The sequence below is a fragment of the Episyrphus balteatus genome, chromosome 1 (genome assembly GCF_945859705.1).
Source record: "Episyrphus balteatus chromosome 1, idEpiBalt1.1, whole genome shotgun sequence".
In the NCBI taxonomy this organism is placed as follows: domain Eukaryota; kingdom Metazoa; phylum Arthropoda; class Insecta; order Diptera; family Syrphidae; genus Episyrphus; species Episyrphus balteatus.
The window spans coordinates 56,102,832-56,121,767 of NC_079134.1; the positions used below are offsets into that span (position 1 = coordinate 56,102,832).

At 31.4% G+C, this 18,936-nt stretch overlaps 1 protein-coding gene and 1 long non-coding RNA gene across 2 annotated transcripts in view; one reads left to right on the plus strand and one right to left on the minus strand.

The window, feature by feature from the left end:
• Positions 1 to 18,936, plus strand: part of LOC129916137 (homeobox protein aristaless-like) — a 271,629-nt gene that overhangs the window by 83,369 nt on the left and 169,324 nt on the right. The window lies entirely within an intron of this gene.
• Positions 3,525 to 4,171, minus strand: LOC129916156 (uncharacterized). Its single transcript, XR_008772414.1, has 3 exons — positions 3,908 to 4,171; positions 3,760 to 3,832; positions 3,525 to 3,682 (listed from the first exon to the last, which is right to left on the minus strand). It is a non-coding gene; the product is annotated as an uncharacterized LOC129916156 (long non-coding RNA).

Here is an 18,936-nt window from a genome sequence, read left to right on the forward strand (position 1 = left end):
GATTCCAGAAAGCATGCGACAGTAACTTGATGGTTGTTCAAAGCTGAGGTGATGTCTTGGTGGAACTTCATGAGCGGATGCAGTGTGGAGTGCTTCTCCCGAAAGCCGAACTGCATGTCACTTTGGATACATTATTGGATCGGCGTGTGTGCCAATAGGGTGGGACATAAGTGCAAAATCGAATCCCAAATCCAGTTGGGAGATAATTTTATAATTTGTGAGTTCTTTGTTAGTGAGACATAACGCCCATCTTTTATTTTTGGGTCTTATGTCCAACCTGAGTTTGACATAAGCTACACATTTAATTTGGAACTTATGTCTCACTCAAGTGGGACTTAAGTCCCACAAATAAAAAGTAGCTAATATGTCCATGGGTCTTATGTCCCTGTGCCAAGAATATGGCATTTCAATACCAAACTGACTGCAGGTCCTGAGCTCCACTTGGCAGGATTTGCCTCACCGAAAAAGTGAAATGGTGCAGAATCGGCGTAATCTCATTTTGTCAATGTGAAATAAGGCCGAATGTTGAAATAAGGCGTTATTTCGCTCTTGTAAAGTGAAATAAGGCCGAATTTTGGAATTCGGCGTTATTTCGCTCGGGGTTATTTTACGGCACCCTTAAACAACCGAAGTAATAAATCTATAATTATTTTATTTTTAACTCAATAGCAAGACATAATTTACAAATTACAACAGAAATCGAAAAAATTAGTTTCATACGCATTATTAAGAAGTTTTATTGAAACATCTGAGTTGTTGGAATGTTTTAAAATAGTTTTCAGATAACTTCAAATATTTTAAGTTAGATTGCATTTACGTATTGGGATCTGTGAAACTGAACAAAAATGCGCGTGTGTTTCATGTTACTAAGAAGCTACGGAGCAGATTTTATGCAACCATATTATAATTTATTGTTTCAAAAAAAAAAAACGAAATAAGATTTGTTCTGCAACTTTTCTCTTTCGCAACTTCAAAGAAACTGTAGAGTGCCTATGATATCAGTATTGCAAAAAATGTAACAGAAACTGAATAAAAACAATAAATTCACAATTTTAAAACATCTTACTAACCGCTGACGCTGAGTGACGGAACTAACAACCGAAGTAATAAATCCATTATTATTTTATTTTATTGATAGCATCACATAAGTAATTTAAATTTTTTGGATTTATTTTTGATGTGATAAAAGCAACTCCAAACATGGATTTATTCGGTTGTTTTAGTTCTCTCACTCAGTGGCCACTAAAATGTTAACATTGTGATTATCTTTTTTGATTTAATTCAGTTCATTAATTTAATGAATGAATGATGTTTATTTTTTTGTTCTGTTATTATTTTATTAAAGATTATTATTTTAATAATTAAATTCTAAATCGTGAAAACTTTAGTTTTATTTATTTTATGTTCTCAAAAATTATGATACCCAATATTATTAAAAAAAATATTCGGATACAGTCGGCAAATTCATAAAATGAACCGGCATTTCACTGAATCATGGCTTGTACCCTCGCTACGCCCCTGAATCCAGTGTTTATAAAAAGTATATATGGAATCTCTTGAATCATACAGTATCGGACAAAACATTTGCAACTCAGTTATATTAAACAATTTGTCCAGTTTCGTAAGCATTTTAATCATTGAGTCGATAAATATGTTATCCAAGAAGAATAGCCGATCGAAGAAAGCAGCAAATCTACTGCTGGATCCACAAAACGTTCGAAATCGGCATACTGTTAAACATTTCCAAATTATAACTGATGCATATAGGACATATATCTGAGCCCACACATCAATCGAACTAGTTTGGAAAGGTTTAACTATTCATGATGTCAATTTGGAACGTATTTTGAACGTGTTGATCAACCAAGTGTGCATCCAGTATCCAGCATCCAGCTTACGGCTTAACACTTAAAACTACTTAGAACTACTTTTTCGATAGAGTAAAAGTAGTTCAAAGTAGCTTTAAGCAGTAGATAAATAAGTCCAAAGGAACGCAGCTTATAATAATAATAATTAATTTAAAAAATAAATTTGATTGTTTCACTTTGTAATATTTTATATTGTTGACGTTTAAGCTTAAGAAATCCATCTTACCACCATATCCCCTAATTCACATTATTATCTTTTTATTTACTCTTGGAAAAGCAAGAAAAATTATTCAATTTGTTTTCTGGAATCGACTTTTGTGATTTGTAATCGGCTATAGTCACAAAAAACCAAATTTGGTCCGCGAAAATCAAATTTCGCAGAGCAAATTGTCTTTTGTGATTATTACCGATCATAAATAATCACAATCGCCGATTCTCATTCCATCCCTGATACCTAATTTGTTTGTGCGGATTTGGATTTAACTACATACCTATTGTGAAAAACCTTATCCTTTGGTGTGCAAACTGAATTAAGTCGGTATGGCACTAACATTTTGACAGCTTTACGCAACAATGACAGCTTTGCGCTTTGTTTTTTAGGGACATATAGGTAGGTGAGTACATACATAATATGGAAACAAATATTACATCGATCCAATCTTTAATTTTTAATATTACTTGCGATTAAAAAAAAAAAACAAAACATATTTCCATATTTGAATGAAATGAATTCTCGAATTGAATAAAACTAATGAAGTAATTATTGTTTTACCATTTTCTGTCACCATTGACAGTGGTGATATCTCTTAAAATATGTTTCAACTATCTAAAAATGCACAATTTAAAAAATCTAGCGAATCTCCAGACTAATGTATGCATTTGTACAAACATGACAGTCCGACAACCAAAATGCCATACAACGAACACCACAACAAAGAATATTGTAAAGCTCATTATTGTTTTGGCGCCAATAAGGTTATCAGTCGTAAATGTTTTAATGTTTTACTGTTGTGCCTCTGCACCGAAAGAGACAGGGGCAATGATACAAACAGACAAAAAAAAAAAAACGAACAAAAAACAAGTGGCTTCGGATTCGAATTCGGATACCTCAACATAATCATGACTCACATACAACATACTCCACTTAATGAACATTCTCCAAATTGTTTAGATGTTAGCTCTTTGTCGTCTTGTTTCCTTGTCTTGCTGGTGCATTTTGTTGATCAAACTAAATTTGTCGGTGGCTCCTCGCTGGAAAGGCAAGTGCAAGTGTGGGTTATGGCTGAAGATTTGTGTAATAGCATATCCTTAATAAGAGGATGTCCGTTTGGACAGACAGTTCGGTATTAGTCTTATGATCAAGGTAGTTTCATATCGCAGATGTTGCAAGGATCTCGATGGTGGTGTTTAAATGCCTACTCGTATTCACAACGAAATCAAGTTTTCCCTTTTTTATTTTGTTCTATGTATTTGAAGGACGATTTTAAAACCGAGCGCTCACCTGCTGCGTTGCGTGTTTCACATTTTCTTTTTGTATTTATTTTGAATCAAGGTTTTTTTTCGTTATTTGTACCGCCTTCATTCATTGTATTTTTTTTTTCTAATGAAAATCATCACATAAAACAATTAAGTTGAAAAAATTTTAAATGTGTTCTGATCCCAGACGAGAGAAACGAAATAAAAAAAGACCAATTAAAACTAATTTAATAGCAATAAGGTAGGTTAGGTATTTAAGAATTCAGATTGGTTTTGTTTTTTCTTATGCTTTGGAGCTATGCCATGTAGAATCGGACCGCTTTTGGCATCTTTGGCAACTGAATTCATATAGAGAGAAAAATGGCATTTCAATATTTTTTTTTTGGGAACAAATAATAAAAAAAAATAATCATACCTAATAACAACACCAATTAGCAATTGGGACCAAATTTTTATTGGTACATACATGAACATGACCGTCATTCCTGCTGAATTGAGATAAGAGGAGGTGTTTTTCTTGTTGTATTTTCTGAAGGATATATTAGTACATTATGAGGTCTTACCAGTGGCGTATTTATAAGGAGGGGTTTTCAGGTTCCTTTCAGTCAGTTTTTATTTTCAATTTGAAGTTTGAAAAGTGGACTTCCTGTTCGTTACCGATACGGATACCGATTGATGGAGAAAAGTTTAAATTGTAAAGATTTTTGTGAAACTTTTTTTGACTTTTTTGACGTGATAACGTCTTATAAATCGATGAACCATGACAGCCACCACAAAAAAGTGACGCAATTTTCTAACGTTACATTCTCGCACTTTCGCAGTGCGGCAAAAAAATTAAATTCAGAATTAAAAATAAACTATTAGAGATAAAAAAATCTTCTATAGCTTATTTGAAAAATAATAACCTAAAGCTTGAAGGATTTTTAAAAATTCCGTCATTAAATAGGGTACACAGAGTAAAACGGAAAGATGAAATTTGGGCTAAAATCTAAACGCGAAGTCGTAGAGAATAGATTTTTTTTGCTATAGATAGATGAGATTAATTTAAGAATAACTGCATTTAAGAAAAAATTCTAAAAAAATTTGAAACTAAGCTATAACGTTTTGTTTGAACGTTGTACACGTGATGGGGCTATGACAAAATGATGATTTTGTGCAAAAGAAATTTTTTTTTGACCATTCTAAAGATTCCAAGTGAAAGATGAGGCATGAGGGAACAAAAATTAGGCGTCTGATACGGATTTTTTTTCCAACACTCTGCGTTTCGAAATATGAATTTTTTAAAACACCTTGTTTTTAGGGGTATTTTTGGGTAATTTTTGATTTTTAGCTTTTTTTTTGGAGCGTTCAAAAAATCTGAAACTTATAACACATGTAGGTTTTGGCCTTATGCATACATGTGCAAAAAATTGGGATCTTTTAATTAATTAATTAATTAAGCTTTGACTGAATAACGAACAGAAGAAACAAGTTTTTAAAAAACACGATTTTGACAGTGTTAAACCGATTTTCATCGTTTGTTATTTTTATCTTTTTTTCTTTAATAGATACAGGAATAAAGTATATGGAGTAATGATAGACCATGGCTACGACTAAATGTGTGCGAAGTTTCAATCATTTTCGTAAACACAATTTTGAGATAACGGTAAAATAAAATTTTAGTATTCAACATGTTATAACTTTTGACCAAGAGCAGATAGAAATTTTATTAGCATCCTGCTACAATTACCTTTCATTTGGTATATCACACATAATAACTCAGCAAACACAGAACTACAGAAAAAACCTGTGAAATATGTACGTAAAAGAAGTACTTCTTTTCCACTGAAAAAAGATAGGAGCTCGGGAAAAAACTCAGTTATATACTTTCTGTATATGAGAATACGTGAAGCAGCTATCTCTTTCTTGCATGCAAGATGAAATAAATTTCCCCTCCATTAATAGTACAGAAAAATGTACTTTAAAAGTGCATCAGCGAAGCACTTCTAGAAGTGGTTCTGATGTACATTTTCCAGTACTTTTTTACCTACAGAAAAAGCACTAAAACTTGTACTTTTAAAGTACTTATTTGGAGCACTTTCATGGGTTTATATCCGTATTGCTTAAATCCATATTTTAATTTCATCTGAAAATAAAAAAATCTTCAAAACAAACAAACAATTCTTTTAAACAACTATTATTTAATATTTTATTGGAAAAACACAAAATAGTTTTTTTTTTTAAACAAAATACATAAAAAAAAGATCCTTGGCCACGCGACTGTGAAAAAGAAAAAAATACTCTGCAGTCTGCACTTTGGTGGTAGTTTTTGTATCTTGTTGTAATTTTTTTTTTTTTAATTCTCAAGGCTAAAGCTGCTGTAAACTCAGTCAATGATGTCTGGAATTTATCGCCACTAAAAACACAGAAATCACAGAAAAATCAACAATTTTATAATTTATCAATTTTATAATCAGCATACCTTTATTTTCCAAATCAATTGGTGGTTGTTTTTGTATTACTTTTTTTTTTTTTTTTGATTTGTGGAAATAAATTTTTGTGGCGTGCCGAAGAATTTGTGTGGTAGATATTGTTTAGAGAAAATAGCAGGGGCAGATCCAGGATTTTTTTCTGGGGGGGGGCACAAGGGACGGATTGGCAAAAAAAAAACAGCAATAACAGTTAGAAATAAAGTGAAGTACCATACGACTGACTAACAAGCAGAAAATTTTAACGACCCACAGTGGTCTAAAACCTGGCCAAAAATATTTAGGCACATTTCCCACATCAAATAGGTACCAAATGACCAAAAAGTTATTCGGAAGGAAAAATTTTCATTTTCTTGTTACAGTAAAAGCCACTTAAGTGCTAACCCTCTTACTCCTGGATTAGCCGGAAGAAAAAAAATATAAAAAATCAGAAAATGCACGTACAATTCTGTGCTATATTAAAGTTAGTAATCTATTCTTTGTTTAATTTTTGACTTAAGTTGTTTCACCAAATAGATTTTGAGAAATTTTGAAAAAAAAAATGTTTACGTTTTTTAATTGATTTTGTATAGAATTTTGCAATATTATGGACATAATTATACCATTAGTTAATGACCTAGTAGTTTTTAGTCAAATACTAAAGACTTCATTCTAATAAATATTAAAGTTCATAAGAATAACAAAAAAAACTGAATCCTACTTTTTTGCCGGGAAACCCAGTTTTTTTTTTTTTTATTTGCATTAACCTTTTGTAACCCAAGGTCGTAAATTTAAAAATTAATAAGTCAATCGATTGGCCTTTATCTTTAATAAAACACGTATTTTTTAAAAATTCAATAAAGTCATTATTTACTTAGTTATTTCGATATTTTGGGAGTAAAAAAAAAAGTTTAAATAATTTATTTTTATATAAAAATTCAAAAATTCAAGCAAAAAACTATCTAATATTAATTTTTAGGCACTTTCCTAAAATCCAAAAATAAAACCCCGTGGGGTTTTCTAACAAAAACTATTTTTTTTCTGAATTTCGTAGTTTTTATACAAATTTGCTTATTTTCAAAAAAAGCGCAACTTTCAACATTAACTGTCAATTAAAAACTATTGGTGCTATTTATTAGAAATTTGAAGTACTATTTCGATAAAGCAATACTTAAAGATTATAATATTAGAAGCTTCAAAAGAAAAAAAAATAGTTTGTAGAGCTTTTATGCAATCTTTTTCGGTTTGTTACAGAAATGTCACATGGGGCTACAAGGGGTTAAATTGTTTTATACCTCAAGAATATTGTGTTCAAATCGTAGGTCTCTTGGAGCCAAATTGACCAAGTTATAAGTATTTTAATACTACCCTTAGGAACGTTTTAGTCTTTTAGTCCAGAGTTCAAAACTTTAAATCGTTATCCCCACAACTAATGTTTTCAACGCCGGTGCTCCTCATAACTTCAAAAATACTGCACCGATTCTTTTGAAATTTGGAACACTATTATTTTTACATATTTTTAGAGGAGAAATTTTCTCAATAAAATAATATTTATAAAAATCTATAAGTAAGGGTCGCTTTTGAGGAGTTTTTTTTCAAGGGGTCTTTATTTTCGGGGTGCAAACTTCTGAAATGCAAGTTTGTTCTACATATATAGCAGTTCTATAATGTATAGTTTATGCAATTTTGTGACGTGTTCCGCTATTTTAAAAACACTAATGTTGAAAAAAAACAACGAAAAAAGTGCAAATTTTTTAACCCCTCTGTATGAAAAAATAGAGTTGCATATACAATTATTTGTTTTATATCATTCAATATCATTCGATGTCCATATCAAAATTTTTCACCAAAATCACTTAGAAAATTCACTTTTTTTAAATCGAAAAATCGTTTATTTATTTGTGAGGTGGAGCTTTTCATGGGAAAGGGATGAAACAATCAACAAAATTCGCATTTTCAGCCAGAAATAGACAAGAATTTCACTCAAGTTCTTTCTGTTATTATTCATATATTTTTAAAACTCTTATAGTTTGATTTCCTTTAAGTATGAACTTTAAGTTCTGGGGGGGGGGGGGGGGCACGTGCCCCCGTGCCCCCCCCCCCCCTGGATCCGCCTATGGAAAATAGTTTTCACAAATAACACTCAACACTGAGAACATTATATATTTTTTAAATTAAATTGTTTTCATTTTTATTCTTCAAATGGAGCAGCGAAAATTTTTTTGATGTTGCTGTGGCTGTGGCTATCAAGGTTTTACTGGTTTCACTAGAAAATATAAAATGTAGGAAAAGTCAAATCAAACGCGAGCCGCCATTACAAAAGAGACAAAACTTTGTGCATAGCATACATCGCGCTCTTTTCCTCCCATTTATCAAAGAAGAGTTTATTTTTTCAGGAGAAACAAAACTTCTATTTTTGGAGGGGAGAGATTTTGGTAAATAAGGAAACACATACATCCTCAAAATAAGCTTTGTTGGTGGTTGTATTTTCCCCTAAACTACTGAGGTTTGGTTTGCAGGGAATAGACTAACTACAAGCTACACAATGTTAAACCAAGAAACTTGCGAAAAACCTCAAAACACTAGTGTAGATCTGTTGCTCCCTGAACCGCCACCAGGTGGGAAGTACCGTAATCTCAGTCTGGAAATTCGCCATGGTTGACTTTAAAAAATTCTAACTTCTCTTGTAGGCATCTTTGAAATGAGATGGATCATATGAAATACTAAACTTTCACATGGTACCTATATATTTTTTATAGGTTGTCAAACAAAAAATTGATTCCATAGCCTGAGAACATAAAAATAAATGTTTTTTTTTTTGGTTTATTTAATGAAATTTGATCGAGTTCAAAAAATTCTAGGTCTTTTTGTAGATGTCTCATAGCCCTGATCGATATATACATTTTAAGCTAAGACAATAAGCTTTCAGGTGGTATAAAATTTGTTATAGGTTGTTAGGGAAAAAATGGAATTAATGACGTGAGAAGATAAAAATTCATGTTTTCTTTGCTTTTTTTGATGAAAATGATTGTTTTCAATAAATTATTTTTATACTCGGGGTGCATTATAAAAATTTAAAAATAAAAGAAGAAATGCTTGGCTTTTTTTTGTAAGCTTGTAAGCTTTTAAAATAAAAAAATTAATATAATGAGAAAATAAAAAAGGTATTTTTTTTAGCTTTTTCTTGTAAATTATGATTGTTTGAAAAAAGTAAACTCTTCAATTCAACTCATTTTAAACAAAACCACACAACCTGTTTTCTGACGACGTTATCACGTAAAATCATCGTCCGTAAACCGGCTTTACAAACAACCTCTTTTTGATCAATAGGTACCTTCGTTTTGGCATTCTATAACATACCTCAAAAGTCTAGAAAAATCTCATGTCCGCAAGTCGCGATTTTCAAGGTCAAAGCGCGAAATGGAGATTTTCAAAATTAGCAAAAATAGACGATGGTATTATGTACACATATGATACATGATTTCAAGGTATTTTTTAATGTTGATTCCAAAAAACCTAAAATCAAGGCAATCTGACGTCTGAAAAAAGTTATACCTGTTTTTCATCTGTCATCCCATATTATTATTACAGTTGCAAACTTACTACCGAAAACCCCTAAAAAGTTATGTTAGAGGAAACAAATTTTGCATGAAGGTTTTCATATCCATTATCATTAAGAATCAAAATAATGCAATGCAAAAAATATTCATATCTATGACAAAATGGAGTTTTTTGTGAAAAGGGGACATTTTGGGATATGCACTAAAAACATCCTGGTACAATCTTGCAATTAGTGCTAATAGGCTAATTTTTTGGTTTCTATCTTTGTTTGGATATTGTATAACTTACTTCAAAAATGCAAAAATGGTCTTGTATCGTTGTAAAAGTGCAAAAGTGTAACCTTTTCTTAAACTAAAATAACCAAATATACAGACTACAATTTTTGTACACTTTTACACTTTTGCAATACCCTAACCCTATTGCAAAAATAAAATACAATAGTGCAAAATTTGTGTTTTGTAGTTGTAGCAGTAGGAAAATAAAGTTTTCAATTTTACACCTTCTTGTTGCACCGGATCGTGAATACCCCTATAATTTTCCTGGTTTGAAGATAAGGTGCACATTTTAAAAAATTTAAAAGTTACACTGCAGATATTTGTGTCAGAACAACATGAATAAGATACATTACTTTTCAATGATGGTCAGATTGATTTGTTTGTGGGTTTTGTTGGAATCAGCGTTAGTAAATAAATTTAAATCATGTGGGTTATGTTGGTATACATAACATATACATATGCAAAAATCTTAAGTTTTTTAATTATTTTTTTTAATCTGCATCTAACTTTAGTTTAACCTGGAAAATTAGGACTTACGGAGATGAGGTTTTTTAGATTTTTGACATAAGTTAAAGAATATCCAAACAAACAGAAACCAAAAAATTAGCCTATTAGCACTAGTTCCAAGATTGTACCAGGATGTTCTTTAGTGTATATCCTAAAACTTCCCCTTTCTCAAAAAATACCATTCGTTCTTTTGACTCTTAATGATAATGGATATTAAAACCCTCATGCAAAATTTGATTCCTCTACCATAACTTTTAAGGGTTTTTCGGTAGTAAGATTGCAACTGTTATAATAATATAGGTTGGCAGATGAAAAACAGGTATAACTTTTTTCAGAGACGTCAGACTGCCTTGATTTTAGGTTTTTGGAATCAGCATTAAAACATACCTTGAAATCATGCATCATGTGTGTATATTATACCATCCTCTATTTATGCTAATTTTTTGGGATTTTTCTAGACTTTTGAAGTATGTTATATAGAATGCCAAAACGAAGGTATTGAGCAAAAAAAATTTCTATTAGAATTCATTCGGAGGTTTACCCCTTTTTCACCTTATTTGACAAATGATTCTATTTGGTTTGATAAGAGCAATACGACCCTGCAAACCACACCTCAGTAGTTTAGGGGAAAATACAACCACCAACAAAGTCTAGTTTGTAGATGTATGTATTTCTTTATTTACCAAAATCTCTCCCCTAAAAAAAAAAAAAAAAAATTGTTTTGTTTCTCCTTCTTTGTAAAATGGGAGGAAAAGAGCGCAATGTACAAAGTTTTGTCTCTTTTGTTCGCGTTTGTTTTGACTTTTGCTTCATTTTATATTTTCTAGTGAAACCTTGAAAGCCGCAGCAACATAACTTTTCTGAGCAAATTATTTTTGAATGTGAGTTCGACTTTTTGTCTTTCCTTTGGACAATTAAAATAAAACAATTTAGTTTAAAAAATAAATAATCTTCTCAGTTATTAGTGAAATTAATAATCTACCACACAAATTCTTCGGCACAAAAATTCCACCATCATCGGGAAGTTTGACACCGCTTCACAGCTTCAGCCTTGTGCATTAAGAAAAAAAAATAGATACAAAAACCACCACCAAAGTGCAGACTAATTTTTTCTTTTTCACTATTTTCAACTGACCAGGCCAGGGATCTTTTTTTTATTTTAGTTTTCAAAAAAAAAAAACTATTTTGTGTGTTTCCAATAAATATTAAATAAATATAATGGTTTAATATTTGTCAAAGTCAAAAGCAACAACAATTTCCAAGACAAATTTGTTTACAACAACAATTTCAATGGGCAGCTGTCAAAACCTTAAGTAGCCATTTTTAAGTTTTGTCAGTTCTCGATACAGAGTTTTTTCTAATGATCATACCTTCTCTTTTAATACCATGCTGGCAAATATACATCAGAAGTACTTCCAGATGTGCTTCGCTGATGTACTTTTAAAGTACCGTTGTCTGTACTTTTGATGGAGGGGAAATTTATTTCATCTTGCATGCGAGAAAGAGATAGTTGCTTCACGTATTCTTATATATAGGAAGTATATAACTGAGTTTTTTTCCGAGCTCCTATCTACTTCTTTTACGTATGTAGGTACATAATTCACCGATTTTTTCTGTAGTTCTACGTTTGCTGGGGAATTGGATGTCCATCGTATCTTTTAAAATAGAACAAATTAGTCCAGTCATTACATACGTTTGGAAATGGAAATAAACCGAGAATGCTAGATTTTTGATATGTTGTAGAATGTAGATGGTGCTTAGAACAGCTTAACTTGAAGTTTCCGGCCAATATTTCCTATGTGCGTTTTCCGCAGGAAAATTTTAATTGATGCTTTTTTGGAGCTTTTACCATGGTCTACAATTCATGCATAGACATTTTTTGCGTATCATCGTTATCGAGATATTGATCGAAAAAGTACAAAATTTAGGACATGGCATTTGTTTATTGGCATTTTTTTTTTTTGTGAAAAAAACTATTGGGGCAGACTTGTAGGCCCTGTTTAGACCTACAATTTCGTATTTAGTTCTTTTATTTTTGACAAAAATTACGATCTCAAGCCGCAAAATTAATGAGTCCGTACCCACCGCCAAGCTAGGTTAAAAAAAAAACAAAATGATTCATGTTTTTTTTTAATGTTTATGTAAATTGATTTAATTAATAATGAGAAGAAATTGGTAGTAGTTTTTTTTTCTACACATTTTTAAACTATACAGTATACCTTCTTAAAATTTTTTTTTAAAGAATTCATAACAATAGATTTTTTTATTAAGCGTTCATTTAGTAATTTCCTTCAATCTCTATGTTATTTTATCTATCAAAGTTGCAAACCCTAACTCATTCAACTCATTTAGGTCGGACCTTAATTATTTTTTTCTTTTAATTAATGAAGACATCCGTTCAAAATGGCGGAATACGCACATAGGAAAACTTGGTAGAAGACTTCAAGTTACGGTTTTCTAATCACCCCTTACAACATATCAAACATTTAACTTTCTCGGTTCATTTGCATTTCTAAGCCGTTTTTTTCCGACGAAATGACTGGACTATGTTCTCTTTTTTTGGTTGCGATCTATTTAAACTTTCTTTTTCCCCACGGATTTTGTTTGTTCTCTTTTTTTTCAAACTAAATTTTTATTAATTTCAATTAATGTCGTTTTCGATTAGTTTTACTCAAGAATTTACTCATTCTGAAATCGAATGGTACAGGCCAAGTCGCTTCCACTCAATTTTGTTTTTTTTTGGTGTTTGTGAAATTTCAAATGTCAAATAGACAATACCTTTTTGAATGACAACAAAAAAAATATGATTGAGAATTTTTTTGTTGACATTTTAATGTTCCTTCTGATTTTAAATCGAGAAGAGAATTTCTCTTCTGAGCAGCGTTCTAGCTGTCGTTTTCATATCAATAAAATTCTGAATTCTTCTGAACGCTTCTGAACATCAAATCGAAATCCAAACGACATAAATATGCCTAAATGATTTTGGGTGAATTTCGTTTGAAATCAAGAAAATTTTTATTTTGAGAAGCGTTCTTTCTGTCATATTCGTGCGAATAAAACACTTTTAGAAGGCTTCTGAATGATTCCAAACGCTTCCGGAAAGCCAATCGAAAACGACATAACAGTTGCGAAGTTCTTTTTGATGTGGAAACTTCGGATGAACCGAGTTATAGAGGAGCTGAAAAAAAAACGAGGACGAGATGACTCTTCAGTTGAAAAGCGCCATATAGAAGAAATGGGAAAGACGACAAATTACTGAATCTTTTGGAAAAGATGGTCGTTAAGTAATGATTTTTTTTTTGATTTTTTTTTAACACATAAATGAAAATTTATAAGTCTGACTAACCTATTTTATGTTTTTTTTTTATTTTTCTTTGTGTAAATATGTTTAAGAGTGAAGATTTTGTTTTTCTCATTTTTTTGTTTTTAATTGAAAGTTTTTAGTTTTTATTCCATTAATATAACACATGCAATAAAAACTTTGTTGAACAAACTTAAAATGTTTTGATTTTTTGTTTCTTATTTCAGTTAGTTCTGCTTTCAAAACAAAGCATGCATCAAAGGATTTCTCTTTGTTTCAGCAGTAAGGACATCAAGGTCATTAAATTCGGCATCAAAGTCACCTTGAACGTTGCTCATTATGCATATAATTGTGAAACTATGATGTATTTCACAATTGATGTTCGCTTTAAAGAGTTTATTTTAAAGAGCGTTCGAAATCTGCCTTTTAGGAGACCAAAAGTACGCTCTATTGTAACTCGACACTTCGAATGCGGACAGCCGGACAGTATTAAAAATGTTCTCTTCGTCCCTTAATCGACCGTTGTCTTTGAATGGAGATAGATCTAAGCCATTGCTTTGAGGGATAAGCTGAATCTCCAAGTAAATGCTGACAGTTTTGAGAAAAAATGGAAAAAAAACCTAAAAAAGGCGAAAAAATGCTTTTTTTAGTTTTTTGCATTTTACTCAAAACTGTAGGGTGACCGAGCCAAGCCAAACGGACTTTAAATTCGGATTCAACGGGCCCAAAAACATATTGAAAGACATGTTTGGTCTGGTCCCAAGTATCTACATTACACTTGTTTTTTTATGTGTTGCATTTTAATGAGCAAAATGTGCAAATGAAAAGTGTGTGTACTACCTGTTGACGAAATTTACTTGGAACGGAAGTGGCCCCAGAAATTATTATTTCCTTACTTTTTTCAGAATAAGTACAACAACCACAACTTTCAAACAATTTTTATCAATTTTGCATTTTTCCAAAAAAATAAGATAGGAGGCTGAAAATTCAACAGTATGATACCAATAGGATGTCGAACCAAACTGGGGGGTGGCCCAAAGTTAATTTGAAAATTTTATTTTTCCCATACAAGCTTCGACCACCATAATGGACACTATTAAAAATTTTTCTCTTCGTCCCTTCGTCGGCCGTTGTCTTTGAATGGAGATATAACTAAGTCATTGCTTTGAAAGATAAGCCGAATCTCCAAATAAATGCTGGTTCTCGTTGATAAGAAAGTCACCTCGGAAAACACTAGCAATGGATACCCCGAATCTGTCTGCAATTGATCTGGAATAACAACGTCAAATGTGAACTGAAAACAAAAAACATATATGCATATTGAAAATAATAACCATGTCCCTCATGCATTCAGGATTTCCGAGGTACCAAAGAGAAATCATCAGCTCTTTTTCAACTTTTCGTCGCCCTAGTATTGTAGTGCCGTATACGCCATTTTTACATTTTTGGGAAATCGCATTTAAATGTTCGGAAGATAATTGCGAAAGAACTAACCGCTGGTTTTTTTTTTGATATTTTAGTATGATATATAATTAAAATGTGTCTTTTATTATGGACACCTGCAATTCGTTTAGTTTTCAAAATATTTAAATTTTTGTCCATAATGAGTTTACTATACGCCAAGAAAATCAGAAGTTTCTTTTATTCATATACACGTTCGTAAAAAAAACATAACGTACGTCAAAACAATTCTCAAAATGTTCTTACATTGCATGAAAAATTTAACGTAAATGCCAAAATTTCTTGTTTTTGTCAAAACAATAGTGAATATCTCGGCAACGAAAAAAGATAGAAAAAAACGGATAGCATATTTGAAAAGAGCAACTTCGAAAACAGGACTGCATACCTAGTTCAAAAAATGCAATTTGGCGTATACGGCACTCCAATACTAGGGCGACGTTTTGTTGACTCTCTACCAGGACCAGGTTCATGTTCCTCAAGTGCGGAAGTTCACTGCATATCGAAAACATCGGGATTTAGACGAAAATATTTTTTAAATGTCCTGCACGGTAAACAAATCTGGAGGATTGAAGTTATACTTCTTTTGCGGCGTTGAGCCCTGAAAATTTACTTTTTGACAAGAATGTCAAAGGGGTTAAGAGGGAATCACTATCTCCGAGACTTACATTTGGGCAGCAGGGCTGTCGTTACACATTTAGAATTGGCAGTACTTTAGTATTTGAAAATGCAGTACGCCGCAGTACGGCAATCAAAAAACAAACACACCATACGTGGCAAGCTGCATGTTTCATGTCGCAAGTTGCATGTGGCAAGTGGCATGAAACATAATGCGAGTGCATGTTGCATGTGGCAAGTAGCACGAATGCCTCGTTGCATTCAGTATGCAAGGTAAGGAAGTACAAGTGGCATGTGCCAAGTTGCATGTGACAAGTTGCATGTGGCAAGTTGCATATGGCAAGTTGCATGTGGCAAGTTGAATGTGGCAAGTTACATGTCGCATGTGGCAAATGTATGAAGCATTTGAGGGAGAAGTATAACTTCAATCACGTGTACATAGTACATACACGCTTTTTTTTTTAATACTTTTTGGGTTACACATAGGTCTACACCAGAAGAAACTAAAATTAAATACACAACACATGTTAAAAATTTTTAGTTTATACAAAATGTATTTAAATTAAATACAATTGTATTACTTTTCAATAAAAGTTGTATTAAAAAATAATACAGTTTATATTAGAATTTAATACCTTATGTATAAAATTTCAAGTATTGCATATTAAAATGTAGTCTTTTTATATTATAAGTTTATAATAAGAATTTTATTTTATTTTTTAGATAATACAAAAATATTTCAATTGAATACCAAATGTATTCAAAGTTAATAAAATGTATCCTTTTTCCAGTAAATGGTTATATTATTGTCTCTATTTTGTCTGTTTCGCAAACTGTGCCATGTAAAATCTTATTGCAGAGTAATCTTCATCTGCAATATAATGCATATATAAGGTGGATCGATTTTTGTAAAACAAAATTCAGTTTTCGGGCACTAGTTGTCACAATATATCATGATGTCAGGCAAATAAAAATTTTGAAAAAAATTACGATCCTATACTGCCCCAAGGTCATTGAAAAGTCTCATGAATCCAAAAACTACTTAGAATAAAAATTAATTTTTCGAACACAAATAATTTATTTTTTAGTCAGATTATATTGGTGTTTATTATTAAGAACAATAAGGGACATTTAAAACTAAAATTAATGAAAAAATATTAAGACAAAAAAAGTTTTAATCAAGTTCGAAACAGCAAGAACTACAAGTTAAACAAAATATTACAAAATTTTGAAATCTTTTTTAGAATTAAAAAAAGGCATTTTTTCCGAGATTTAATTCTTGTTCTTATAAATCCATCACGTCTCATTGGGGTACAAACAGCAGCCGAAGCTTTAGTAACAATCTTAACGCACCGCTCCGTCGCTTGAGTGTGGCAAGGATAACCCTTTTAATCCAGTCAAATAAGGGTTTAACCTCGGAATGAATGCTGATAGAAATTTTTTTCTGTTTACTATCTTGGTTTTGGCATTCTATAACATACCTCAAAAGTCTAGAAAAATCTCATGTCCGCAAGTCGCGATTTTCAAGATCAAAGCGCGAAATGGAGATTTTCAAAATTAGCAAAAATAGACGATGGTATTTTATACACATATGATATATGATTTCAAGGTATTTTTTAACGCTAATTCCAAAAAATCTAAAATCAAGGCAATCTGACGTCTCTGTTATACCTGTTTTTCATCTATCAACCCATATTATTAAAACATTTGCTATAGTCTATTGAATAGACCCTTTTGAGTGGAACAAATTCGTTCAAGAGGTTTTATTGCTGAATCTGATACCTTGCCATAAAAGAATGTCTGAGCCAAAAGTGCTACTAAATCCTTTGGTGCATTTCTGAGAAAACGGCAACAATGGTCGGTTTTTAGTTTTTTTGATATAACTCGAGAACCAAGCCTAATATTAAGGTGGTACAAAAGCACTTTTCATAGAAAATTAAATTATCTATAAAAATAAATTGATTAAAAAATGTTTAAAATTAGTTTTGACTAAAATTCTAACCTAAAATCAATGAAAAAAAAGTTAAAAAAATGAGTTTTTTTTTTTTTACTAAAGCACTTGGCATTTGGTTCCTGAACCAGACCATCCAAACTATGTACTAATAATAGCCCAGTAATTTTAGTCATTTTTAAGCCCAATCTGCGGAAAAATTCCTACTGGGCTGAATTTTGGTATACAGCTTAATGACGGCTTTGTTATGAAGATGTGAAAAATCGACATTGATATCGTGTCCGCGTTAAGAGTTATAGGGGTCAAAAGGTCACAAAAACTGATTTTTCACGATTTTCAGCAAAACGGTAAGTCTTATCAAAAAATTTTCAATGCAAGAATTGTAGACCAGATTATTATATATAAAAAGTGTCATGACACTTTTTTTCCTAAGACCCACCGTTTCTTAGGTATAACGATTCAAAAAGTTGAAGTTTAGTTGTAATCGTCATAATCCTATTCCTGAAAAAAAAACTCCTAACTGAAAAGTTCCTGAAATTTCATTATTTTTTTAGCTTGAATTTCGTTCCTCAACTGTTAAGAATATGGGGAAACCAAACAAAAATGGAAATTTTCGCCATTTTTCCGATTGGGGCCCTTCTCCCGAAACCATTTCCCTGGGAATTTTTGTTTAGAATATGTCTGAAAATATACAGGGTGTGCAATAGAGAATGGACAACCCTAAAACGGCTTATAGCTACACTTATGATTGTTCTAAAAACAGATAGAAAAAAGTTCTATCGCAACCAGTTCATAAAATATGGACTTTTTTTCGTTCAGTGTATTTTAAATTTTATCATCTTATGTTTTCGTTCACTACAACCACGAATGAATGAATTTTATTTATTTCTTTTTTTTATAATTTTCTACAATAATTGGATGAGTACATAAACACTTTAAAAATTTCATAGCTATTGCACATTTTCGTAAAAAAAAATTTTGAAATCTGTTTTTTGATGCAAAATGTAAAAAAAGTATTTTATGAAAAATTTTAAACACCTGTGGTATAAAATAAATCTATAGAAACCTAGGTGGCCATCTTTCTTAAAAATATTCTAATTATACCTAAGAAACGGTGGGTCTTAGGAAAAAAAGTGTCATGACACTTTTTATATATAATAATCTGGTCTACAATTCTTGCATTGAAAATTTTTTGATAAGACTTACCGTTTTGCTGAAAATCGTGAAAAACCAGTTTTTGTGACCTTTTGACCCCTATAACTCTTAACGCGGACACGATATCAATGTCGATTTTTCACATCTTCATAACAAAGCCGTCATTAAGCTGTATACCAAAATTCAGCCCAGTAGGAATTTTTCCGCAGATAAAACCTAAAATTACTGGACTATAAAATAAAGTAGAGGTTAAGACCTTTGATAATATGTATCGTTTGATTTATTTTTTTTTGTGCAAAAATGGCACAAATATACTCTT